Source organism: Macrobrachium rosenbergii, chromosome 41 (assembly GCF_040412425.1).
Source record: "Macrobrachium rosenbergii isolate ZJJX-2024 chromosome 41, ASM4041242v1, whole genome shotgun sequence".
Classification (NCBI taxonomy): domain Eukaryota; kingdom Metazoa; phylum Arthropoda; class Malacostraca; order Decapoda; family Palaemonidae; genus Macrobrachium; species Macrobrachium rosenbergii.
Genome location: NC_089781.1, coordinates 84196558 through 84209220, shown reverse-complemented (window position 1 = coordinate 84209220; position 12663 = coordinate 84196558).

Here is a 12663-nt window from a genome sequence, read left to right as displayed (position 1 = left end):
GTGTCGAGATGTCTTACATAAGTTGCTAAGTTCTGAATAATTTTATTCTTACTGGATTACAGTACATGCACACTGTTTCATCGTCGTTATCTAAAATATATACTCTAAAATACCTGTAATAATTTAGTATAACAATCATTAGGCCTACAGTAGATTTTGCAATATAAATAAAACTCTAGGATGGATTGGCATTATGCAACACACCCTTACGTTCTCTATACCCATTGGTTAAAGAGGGCAGCGTCCCAACTTGGTGGAATTACGTCAACTCAGACCCAAGGTCGACATCATAATATTTTTGGCTACTTGCAACCTGTTGCCGTGCCCATGTATTTGCCGTTTATACAACGACTAAAGAATCGCAAAGTCTTTCCACGGAGAAGCTATGGTTGATGCAAGTTACACAAGAGCTCCATTAAATGAAAAACCTTGAGTTAAAAGTTTTTTTTTCTTATTGGGTAGGAGTACGGCAATACTCTTGCAAAGGAAAGATACGCTTGTACCGTAATACGTCTTGATGGAATAACAAGTGATTGCTATTAATAACAGGCTACTGTTATATGCGATACGAAATTTCTAAATTACTCCCTAAGATCTGATGAGGCCGTGAAAATACAAGACCCAAGTGATTTGATGTCCCTTAGGATATACAAAGGTAAACATTTAGAACCATTCATAACCATAACGATAGTGATAAATAATAAACATATACACCTGCGAATAAAAATATACTTGCTGAAGCCACGCCGCAGCATTATCAAAAGGCACGTGTCGTAACTATTTATATCATGCTCCATTCACGGTTATTTTTGAGACGTCATTAATTTTTATGTAATATTGATAGCACCTGCTTTTAAAAGCTCGCGTCACACGTCATTTTTAACACCCCAAAACATTTTTTCCCTGGCTAGACACTTTTAGGCCTAAGCATCGTAGACCTATTTGATTTTCGTATTACGTGTTCAAATCGGGTCTGATTTTCTTGGCCATACCGCATTTTTACCTTATCATCCCTGCTCTTTCAATCGTTCTTGCTTCTTCTGTGTTTCATGATCATTATATAATCATAGTCTGGCTTGACTCGTGTATTGCTAGATAAAAATAGGGTGTCTATACTTCAGCAAGAAATCCACGCTGTATACAGTGTAAATTTTCATACGATGTCATAAAGTGAGCACAATTTATTCTTCAAAATCATTGTTTTCACAATGTTTTGCTGTTACACGTATAAAAACGAAGTGTAAAATATAACTGGTCTTCTTTTCTTTAGCTGCCGTCATTCCTATTGCCATCAAGGATGTCTATCATAGCACTACTAATACCTCCCAAAAAATAGTGCCTTCCCCCAAAAAGATTGAGATGCCTTTCAGTTTCAATTGTTCCAATCCTTTGAACGCATCCACACTACGTTGTCAACAAATTCCGTAAAAAAAAAAAAAAAAAGTGTGAGATTATGGAGACTTCTCTTAAGCCATATTTCAGGTGGGTCTCGACACAGTGAAACACGTGAATAAAACCATATGCCCATAAGAATTTTCATTGGGAGAACTATGCACTCTATGAGTGTTTTCTGAATCTTACTGTTGCCATTATTACTAATGTTGTATTTGGTCCTGTTATCATCAAAGTCATCATCATTAAAATTATCCCTCCAACCAAAAGTTATAAGAACGGAGCATTCAGAGAGGGATAAAAGAACACTAGATAGAGCATACATTAATGAGGTTGAGACAAATATTTAGGAAATATATGACATCCAGTATAGGATCCCCTGAGTTGGAGTTTTGTGAGACAAAGGAAAAAAAGCATACCAAACAATGGGCGGACTGATTTTGGAAATCGAGCAGACTGAAATTGCATTCAAAAGAGTATGCACTAGTCCAGTACGATCTGTGTTGCTATACGGTCATGGTCTCACCGTGAAACCAGTTTGGGTGAAGCTGTCAGAGACATAATATAGGCTATCAGGAGGTAGACGGGAAGACAGAGAGATATGATACCATAAGGGAAATCACAGAAGTTTCATGTGCAGATGAGATAATGATGAAAGGCTGATGACCTTGACATATACTTCGTGCCACCCAGGGGAGAATATTACGGGATACTGTCAGCTGGGCTCCTATGGGCACCAGAAGCCTTGGAAAGTCGCAAAACGTTGGAACCGACGATGATTGTCTGTCTAGCACTCTAAGCAGGATTACATGATAACTAACAAATGGATTTTTCGAGCTTCACTATATACTAGGGAGCAACTGATTAGATTTAGGTGTAGAATTGGTTTATGGATCTTTCTTGTTATGGTCATTGCTATATATCTATAGAAAACATAAGTATATTGATGTTTGTGAAAGAAAATGTAGAGTTGAGTACAGTTTATTGGTGCCTACGGTAATTGTCTTGGTAGCAATCTCTTATTGTACTTTTTAGAAATTGTTGTTTTCATTACAGTGATAGCATTATCAATGATAGCTAGTCTAAGTTTGCAAATTCCACAATTACCATTAAAGAGTATAGGTTGAAGGGCTCTCAGTTTCCAGAAAGAGACTTTCCAAGACATATTTAAGGTTAAAGCCGTATTAAACATTGTCAATAAGGCACGTCTTCACATGAAAAGGCGAAGCAAAGTTGCTGATAAATTTTGAATCCATCAGCCTCACATGTCTAAATAATAAAAATGAAGGCAGCATCATTAGAGCAACACGTGGTCAGGGGCGTGGGGATGCAGCAAGCAAAGCATATGTTGCCAAGTCGGAATGAGAACGCATTTATAGAGACAATAAACAAGTTTATTTTCCTCTGGTGTCAGTTGTCAATGCTGGGGGATGTGTGAATGTAATTCATGCAGTTTTTTGTATTTAGTTCACAGGGTTCCTCTAGAACTTTGAGTTTAAGCTCTTGAGATCACTTTAAAAGCTATCGAATTGTCTTACAATATTTTTTCTATAATAATGTCATTCTTTGTCTTGTTCCAGTTGTTGAACGTGAAGACTAAGGAAAGAGTGCACTGAACTTCATAAGTTAAAACTTTCTACAAAATGTTTTTGGCCATAGAGAGAGTTTCGAAAAAAAAACACATTATGCTATATAATAAACTTTTTTTTTTATCCCGTTAAATCTCTTCACCATTAGATTCTACGACGTAAAAGGCGGGTGGACAGTCCACGATGTTCAGCAATATGGAACGTCTCCCTTGTCGTTGTACAGGCTAGCGGGAACACACCGCAAATCTCTCTCTCTCTCTCTCTCTCTCTCTCTCTACTGGAAGAGATCACTTAACATTCTTTGTTGTCATGCTGCATTTTTATTTACTCTAATTCACGTATCATTTATAAATAGTGCATGCTATGAAAATTAAAGTATAACTATACTTACAAGCATATTTAATTGTAATAACCACAATGCCCTCTTAACTTCTCGAAGCCTTCTCGCTTTTTTGGACACGCCTGTCACTACAAAGCCTAAGATCCAAGTCCAAGAAATTTGGAGTGGTTATGATGTCCGGTAGCGGGAAACGAACCCGCGTCACCATAATCACGACAAGGGTTTCATCTCTTACTGGAGAATTTCTACCTCCCGAGTACCTTATTTAAACTTTTTTTTTTTTTTTAACTTTTCATGCGCAATTGTGAGAAATTTACCGGGGTATTTTTCCATTAATATACTGGGTCTAGTGCTGGTGGGTTTATCTACAGTAGTTGAGATTAACATCTGAGTTTATTGGCCCCTCTGGTGTCCACTATTTAGCATATGCGCTGTCGAATTATCTTGAATTTTGACTAAACATGAAGTTAACATATATTTTCCTCTTGCAAACGATACTCAGTTCAGTTTGACTCAGGCCAAGGATGAAAATATAATGTCCAAATTAAAGGCCATAATGGGAAATGACTTATATTTAAAGAAAACAAACCTGTGAGGGTGTTAAAAAAGGCAGAGACGAAACCTAAGAAAGTTGATGACAGCCTACTAAATGCAGTGAATATAGGATATTACCGCCTAAGAAATGTAGCTTCCTTAAACATTATCTAAATACTGAAACGTTAAAAATGCTTGAGCATAAATATGTAGTTACATGATCAGACTTCTGGATTCCTATTCATAACGGTTCCTTAAATGATTTACGGATGGCGTTCTATGTCTTGTTTAATCATAAATCCCAATTAGAATTTAAGCAATTCCAGCGGTATATGAGACTTGCCATCCTGTCTCATCTTCACTGGATCCCTATTAAAAGGAAAAATAAAGCAACAAATTTCTGACAGAGGTCCTCGAGCCATTTACGACATCATTGCAACCACACGTAGTAGCGTGTGTGATCATTAATCTCACAGACCCAACCTGTGGCGATTTGTCAATGCATTGCCAAAGGAACTAAAATTATGTTAGAACTATAGAGTCTGCTGTTAATAAACAGCTGTGACCGGTCTTAATGAGAACGAGAGTAAGTTCAAAGAGCTTGAGTGTGTCTGCGGTGATGGAGCAGGTAACTGCGAAACGAGAGAATGTATTCGAATTTTCCCAAGTGCATCCGCTGTGTATGAGACAGACAAAATACCGGAAAATACCGGAATATAGAATCTACGCTGAGCGTCTTCCAACGTCGCTACAGATGTGAACGTCAGTAATAAGAGTGCGGGACTTTTTCTTCATCAATCATAGTCTATAATGTCCTGAATATTATTCATTTGAACTGTAAACTTTAAATGACAAATAAGAAGGAGTCTGCTCGATAGGAGACCTCCTAAGATAACGAATATCTTATCTCAAAAGCATTCGACTTCGTTGGCTACGACTCCTTAGCCCATCCTCTCTTCCAACTCATGTTTACCTCTCCTCACTGATATGCACGATTCGTTCTGCCCACCATTTCCTGTACATCCTTTTTATTCTTTGATATTCTGCTTCCCTCTATCACTGAGATGTCAGTACTTACCTTGATAGATTCATCTTTCAATGAACACTGGATATGTTCAGGCATCATCAATATTATCGTTCGTGTTTATTTCCGCAGGCTCTCCGGTCGTCCCTCATTTGGTCTATAGGGTCTGTCACATTTATCAGTTCTAGTTTATCATTGTTTTTGAATAATTAGCTCTTCCTTGTCATATATTTTTTAGAATTTATTCTTGAATATTGCATCTCTTAAATACTTCTGTTTGTTAGTCTTTATTACAATATAGGCTACGTCAACATACATAATTCCAAATTCAGTAGTTACCTTCACGGCAGCCTTTGCCTACGACTTTATTGTTTCCGGATAAAGTAAAGATAAGCACTCCCATAAGTGACTAATATAGAAAAGCACTCCCTAATACACCTTATAGAAATAAGCCCTCCCGACAGTGCTAAAATAATGTGTTTTCAACTTTGAACGCATTACATTGTTTAAAAATTTTATCATTGACTCAAAAAAATATACAAATTTAAAAGGATAGCGTCATAGTTATGATATAAGCGTCTTTAAAATGAATACTCGAGTAACAAATTATATTTGAAATTCATAGTAAACATATCTGACATAAACAACAAAAATTTTAATGAAAACAATATTGACTTGCAATCGTTCCACAGAATCTATGAAACTTGTCGTTTTGGTTTCTTTCTTTCTGCATAAATTCAAGTAAGTATATGAGTTTAAAAATTCTCTAATACATCTGATAATCCGCTTTATTCGTAACTCTAAGCTGTTTGTGTATAACACCAGTAGTTCTGTCAACAAAATTTAGGGAGTGGTTAACAGTATGGTGAGCAAATCCTAGGTCCCTTTGAATGCTGCAATATGCTTTCCACTGATCACTGTGAAGAGTTGTTCCTGGCATCACTACTTTTCTGATTATCGGTAAGAGTGTTTCAGCACTGCGCGAGTCGACTTATCCATATAACAACAAGCTGGTGACGAATTAAGACGGATCAACAATCCCAAATACCCACAAAGGATTCTGAGGACCACGTCCCCTATGGTGCATTGGTTTATGGTTAAAGCAAGACTCATCGATTTGCACTGTTATTCCTGGCCCACCAAGCTTGGCCTAAGTGGAGCATTTGACACAGTTGACCACAATCTGCTGCTTGAAGACCTGGGAGCAGTAGGCGTCGAGGAGGATGTACACAAATGGTACAAAAGCTACTTAGAAAACAGGAAGGTTACAGTGGTTATATCAAATGTGAAATCAGAAAAGAAAGGCCTAATAAAAGGAGTGCCCCAAGGCAGCGCTCTGGGTCCACTGCCATTTGGCATTTACACGATTGAACTATCTAGAATTTTAAATAAGTACAGGGTTAAGTAGTAACTGTATGCTGATGATACTCAGTTCTATTTTCATGTCGAAATGGTAGAAGATGCCCATTAGTAAATTTGATGCAATAATGAAAGATATAAAAAAATGGATGTCGGCGAAGAAATTGAAACTTGATGAAGACAAAACTGAGTGTATGCTATTTGGATCTTACAGTGCACTACGAAAATGAACCCTTTAAAGGATAACTATTGGTTCGTCAACAATAAATATTGTAGCAGCAGTGGGGAACTTAGGAGTATTTATTGATAATAAATTGTCGATGAAGAACAATATATTGCATGTTACAAAAACCTGTAACTATCATATTAGAAACATTGCATCTATTAGAAAATATCTAAACGAAGATACCCTGAAAACAACAATTTGCAACCAAATACTTTCGAGGCTTGACTACTGCAACGTTATATACTACGGTCTCCCAACTACCTACTAAGAAAATTACAAGGAGTACAAAATACAGTCGTCAAGTTAATAAAAGGACTACGTTCCCTGATAGAATAACCCCAGCACTAAATGAGCTCTATTGGCTCCCAGTAAAAGCTAGAATAGGATATAAAATATTTCTTAGTCTTTAAAGCACTAAAATATGGGGAACCAACATATCTGAGAAACTGCTTAAGCTTCTTTAGACCTGAAATGAATATTGTAATCAGACATGCAAGCGAAGCATATAGGCTATTTGAACCTAGAACAAATTGTAAGTCAGGCGAGAAAGCATTTGTACACTGCGCACCAAGACTATACAACAAAATACCGCCTGCAGTGAAGCTCATACAAGAAGAAGGCAAATTTATAAAAAAAACTAAAGACTCTCCCATTCTGTAGGAGCTACAATACTGACGAGAAAACACTGAAAGACAATTATACACTATAAGCAGCATCTCATTTTGAAGACGCACAAAGGCCCGCCAGAGAGGGAATCATCCCTGTGGAGGGCTGTACATAAAACCAAACAAAGTGAACAAAGTGATAATTTTTCTTTCAAAATGTTTCTCACAAATTTCTCTAAAGAAACTGAACATATCAATAACTGTTACTTTTGAAACATTCAATAACTGTGTGGTCTGCAATACATTCAGTTCCTGACACCAGTAAAAAATACCCTCTTTCCATTTTTGCAAGGAAAGTTTTGAGCGGTAAAAAAAAGAATCTTTACGAATTGATTCGTATGCTTATATTTGCTACACATCCTTTAATTTGGCACTTCCAGGCGTATTTATCTCGAATTGAAGAGCGTTTGGTCCAATTCATTAAAACTTTAAACTGAGAGGGCGTTAGTTCTTTTCTCAGAAGATTCTGCTGCTTCACCCAGTTAATTGTAGGAAGCGGGTCTTCAACCAACAGTGCTTTATTAGTTCGTTTATATAGAGAACGGTCCATGTTTTGGGACTTTCCGTCAATTAATGAGATGTATTTCTAAGCAAAAGTAAAATGCTGACTTCCGTGACTTACACCTTTTCCCCAAATAAGCACTTGTTTAACAATAAAAACATAACAAGAAATGGCTTAACGATAAAAAGAGAAAACCAGCAACGGTTGGTTTAACGAGCAAATAGTGAAATGACCAAGTATAGTTTAGCACTCCGTAACTTGAGCAAGTAAAGATACGCCCTCCTTGATTTCTAAGGAGTGCTTGTCTTTACTTGATCCTTGTTTCCACTCATACTTTCTACTTGTTAGGTATTTAGTCCTTATTTGCCTAAAGAGCAGTTCAATCAGTATTGGAAAACACCTGGAAAAATCTCACTGCAAACAGCGACCCCGACAAGGGATTAATCCGGGAAGAAGAAGTAGTAGTGCTTATATGTCCATGCATTCAAGCATCTGTTTATTTCATTCAGTACGAAGAAGAAGAAGAAGAATTCTCAAGAAGCTAAATTTCATACTACCGATTCTGTTCTTAACAACGACTTTTGTCAAGAATCGTTCTTTTTTTATTTTCGAGTTTATAATACCAAGGATTTGAACACACTATTACCGATCTGGCAAGGACACCACCTAAACCCAAAAAGGTAATAAGATTTGTTTTTAGTTCTTTATTTATTACGTCGGCTGTAATTCTGAGTGATATAAAAAAAATAAGTAAATAAACGGATAAAGCGCGTAGCCAAATACGGAGTTTGAAAATACAGCAAGGCACGTAGACTAAGTTTTTCATATATATATATGGAGGATAATGAATATGTGAATTAAGTGTGGCTTGTGATTTTTCTAAATTTTAGCTGTGTGTGTGTTTGTTAAATAGGGTGGCATCACTTTGACTCTTAACACTTATCGGTAAACAAATATGTAACAATTTGATGCTGTATATGTTGTATATATCGTACAGCCAATTTATTTTTCAATTTGCAGGTTAGGCCTAATCCAAGTACTCAGACAGCAGAAGTTTAGAAAAGAATGGGAATTGCTTCCTGAATTTAAAAGCTGGCAGCAGGGAGCTCCTGATAATTCATTGAAAGCTCGATGTAAAGTCTGCAATGTGACGATGGTAGCAGAATTAACAGCTATTAAAAATCATAGCAAAGGACAAAAACATTGAGCCCTTTTTGAAGGTGCAACTGCCAGTCAGCCTTCGGTATCCTCATTTTATAAGATACAAGTGAAAAAGCCTGTAGATGCCGTATCTGTAGCTGAACATAATCTTCCTTTTCATGTGATTGATCACATGACCGATTCATTGAAGGACATTTTCCAAGATCCAGACACGGTGAAAACTCTCCAGTTAAAACGTACTAAAGCAACCGGAATTGTTAAAAATGTCATTGGTTTGTCTTATAAGGAAGAGCTTGCCAAAGAATTAAAGAAACCAAATTTTAGTGCTCTGTGATGGATCAGCCGATATAGATTCAGTCAAAACTTCGTGTGTTGTGGTAAGGTTTTATGATAAGAATGTTGGGGCAGTTGAGTGTAAATTTTGGGAACTCTATAATGTCTGTGATGTTAATAATTCAGAACGTATTACAGAAGGTGCTTCTGCTAAAAATCTTTTTGAAGGACTAATGAAAACATTCAACTAGTATGAAATTCCGGTTGTCAATATGATTGGGTTTGGTTCTGATGGGTGCAACGTAATGATGGGATCCCAAAACTCTGTTGCTAGTCGCTTCCGTCAACAATGTCCTGGGATTTTTATAATGAAATGTGTTTGCCACTCTGTACATCTCTGTGCGAGTGAAGCTTGTAAGACACTCCCTAGATCCTGTGAAGATTTGGCCCGGGATGTTTTTAATCATTTTAGATGTAGTACATTAGTACAGTTTCAAGAGTTTCTAACCTGAAACCACACAAGATGTTGCATCCATTGCAAACAAGGTGGCTGTTGTGAGGCGTATATTAGAGCAGTGGGAAGCCCTGAGGCTTTATTTCAATGATACCTGGTTGTCCGAGAGAGTTATGTCAGCAGAATTAATTTTTAAAAATTAATTCTGCTGACCATTTTCTTGACTGGGTTTTGCCGAAGTTCACTAATTTTAATGCCTTTTTTCAGCCAGACAAAATAGTTATTACGGCACTACATGAAAAATTTTCATTGCTATATAAGGAATTATTTTTTTCATTTATGGAAAGAAAGTACAAGGTAAAAACCAGTCTTGAAACGGTAGATCCATGTAAACAAGAAAAATATCTTAAGAATACTGAAATGTACCTTGGTGTGGGAGTAGGTAACGAGATTGACAGGTTAGATTCAAGGGAAAAAGAGTTGTGACTTGGAAGATTTTGATAAACGATGTAGAGACTTCTTGAGAGTAGTTTGTTTAGAAATAAAGAAAATGTATGATTTTAGTGACAAAGTGATCTCCAAGTTGAGCTGGTTTACGCCTGAAAATGCACTGTCCAATACATTTAGAGAGACGACTCCTTCATTATACCCTATCATTTCCGAATGTCCTTCAATTTTGTCACTAGATGATAAGTCACTGATGCAAAGAATAGATGACCAATGGAGACTTCTTCCAGTATTTAAAAGTTCATTTGTCACTGATGATAAGATCTTAGGTGATAAGTTCTGGGCTGAGATTTTGAAGAGATAGGAAGATGACTTTTCTGACCTTGCAAATTTTTGCTCTCAATATTTTAAGTTTACCTCACTCAAATGCTGAATGTGAAAGAGTTTTTAGCAAGATAAATCTTTATAAAACTAAAGTAAGACACAGACTGAATACTGATACTGTTAATGGTGCTTTTTAACTGCAAAATGTGTCAAAAGACAAGAATCCTGTATTAATTTTAGACCGTCAAGTGACATGATAGCACGAGTTAGAAATAGTTCACTATTGTATAAAAACGTAATATTAAACAAAAACGTAATATTGTACAAAAACGTAAGAGAAGATCAGGATGAACAAAGTCATACCTCTCTCTCTCATTGATATGTTTTGTGTTTGAATCATCATTGATATATTTTTGTATTGGAGTAATTAATTTTCTTTCTCGGTGATTTTTTAACAGTTTTATTTTAATTTCACTCAAGAAAAATAATTTTGAGTTTTTTTAATAGAGCATATTCATATTTTTGTATTTAAATTCTAGAATTTTATTTCCATTCAATATAGAGAAACTGTGATTTTGACAAAGTATGTTTCATTAAATAAGTATACTAAAATATCTTTCAATTATTCCTTTATCCTACTCCTTATTATGTTATTTACCGTTTTCTCTGCCTCCAGTGTACAGCCTGTCACATGCAAGAATACAGGCTTACAGATAAGGTTATCTTTGCCTTTGACAATGATACTGCTTATGAAGGTAAATTCGTCTTCGTTCTCGAAAAAATGCTGTTAATCAATAGTTAATTTTATTAGCGAATCAAGATCGATTTGAGGTCGTAATCTCGAGAACTTTTTACAAAGTTTCATTTTTCCCTTGACACCATGTCGTGATAAGGGCTTTACTCGTTGAAATCTCGAATAGAGAGCATCAGAAAGAACCCGGCCTCCTTTTCGAGACAATTAATTTGACGAGTTGATCCTTCGCGTCTCTGCCCTTGGAATTCTTCTTTTTACAGGAATTTTATGATTTCTGAATTTACGAGTTGGGTGCGTCATTTACATCTACTGTGGACGTTTGCGTCAAGTTTCATTGGCACTTCACTTTGTTTGGTTTTATGTACAGCCCTCCACGGGGATAATTCCCTCTCTGGCGGGCCCTTGTACGTTTTCAAAATGAGGTGCTTCTTATATTTTATAATTGTCTTTCAGTGTTTTCTCGTCAGTATCGTAGCTCCTACAGAATAGGAGAGTCTTTAGTTCCTTTCTAAATTTGCATTCTTCTTGTATGCTCTTCAGTTCAGGCGGTATTTTGTTGTATAGTCTTGGTGCACAGTGTACAAATGCTCTCTCGCCTGACTTACAATTTGTTCGAGGTTCAATAGCCTACAGTATATGCTTCACTTGCATGTCTGATTACAATATTCATTTCGGATCTAAAGAAGCTTAAGCAGTTTCTCAGTTTATCATATTTTAGTGCTTTAAAGACTGTAAGTAGTATTCTATATTCTATTCTACCTTTTACTGGGAGTCAATGTAGCTCAATTAGTGCTGGGGTTATTCTAGCACGGAAACGTAGTCCTTTTATTACCCTGGCGGCTCTATTTTGTACTCCTCGAAAGTATTTGGTTTCAAATTGCTGTTTTCAGGGTATCTTCGTTTAGGTATTTTCTAATAAATGCAATGTATTGTTCTTCATCGACAATTTATCAATAAATACTCCTAAGTTCCTCGCTGCTGCTACAATATTTATTGATATTTATTGGTGACGAACCAATAGTTATTCTTTTGAAGTGTTCATATTTTCATAGTGCACTGTCAGATCCAAATAGCATACACCCAGTTTTGTCTTCATTATGTCTCAATTTCTTCGCCGACATCCATTTTTTTATATCTTTCATTATTTCATCAATTTTACTAATGCCGTCTTCTACCGTTCCGACAGGAAAATAAAACTGGGTATCATCAAAATACAGTTTATACTTAACATTGTGCTTATTTAGAATTCTAGATAATTCAATTGTGTAAATGCCAAATAGCAGTGGAACCAGAATGCTGCCTTGGGGCACTCCTTTTGTTAGGCTTTTCTTTTCTGATTTTACATTTAATGTAACCACTGTAACCTTCTAATTTTCTATGTAGCTTTTGTACCATCTGTGTACGTCATCTTCGATGCCTACTGTTCTTAGTTTAACCAGACCACTGAGCTGTTAACAGTCTCAAGGGCTGGCCCGAAGGATTAGATTTATTTTACGCTGCACCAACTGGTTACCTAGCAACGGGACCTACAGCTTATTGTGGAATCCAACATTTTGAGAAATGCATTTCTATCACTAAAATAAATTCCTTTCATTTATTATAGCGAGAAATGCATTTCT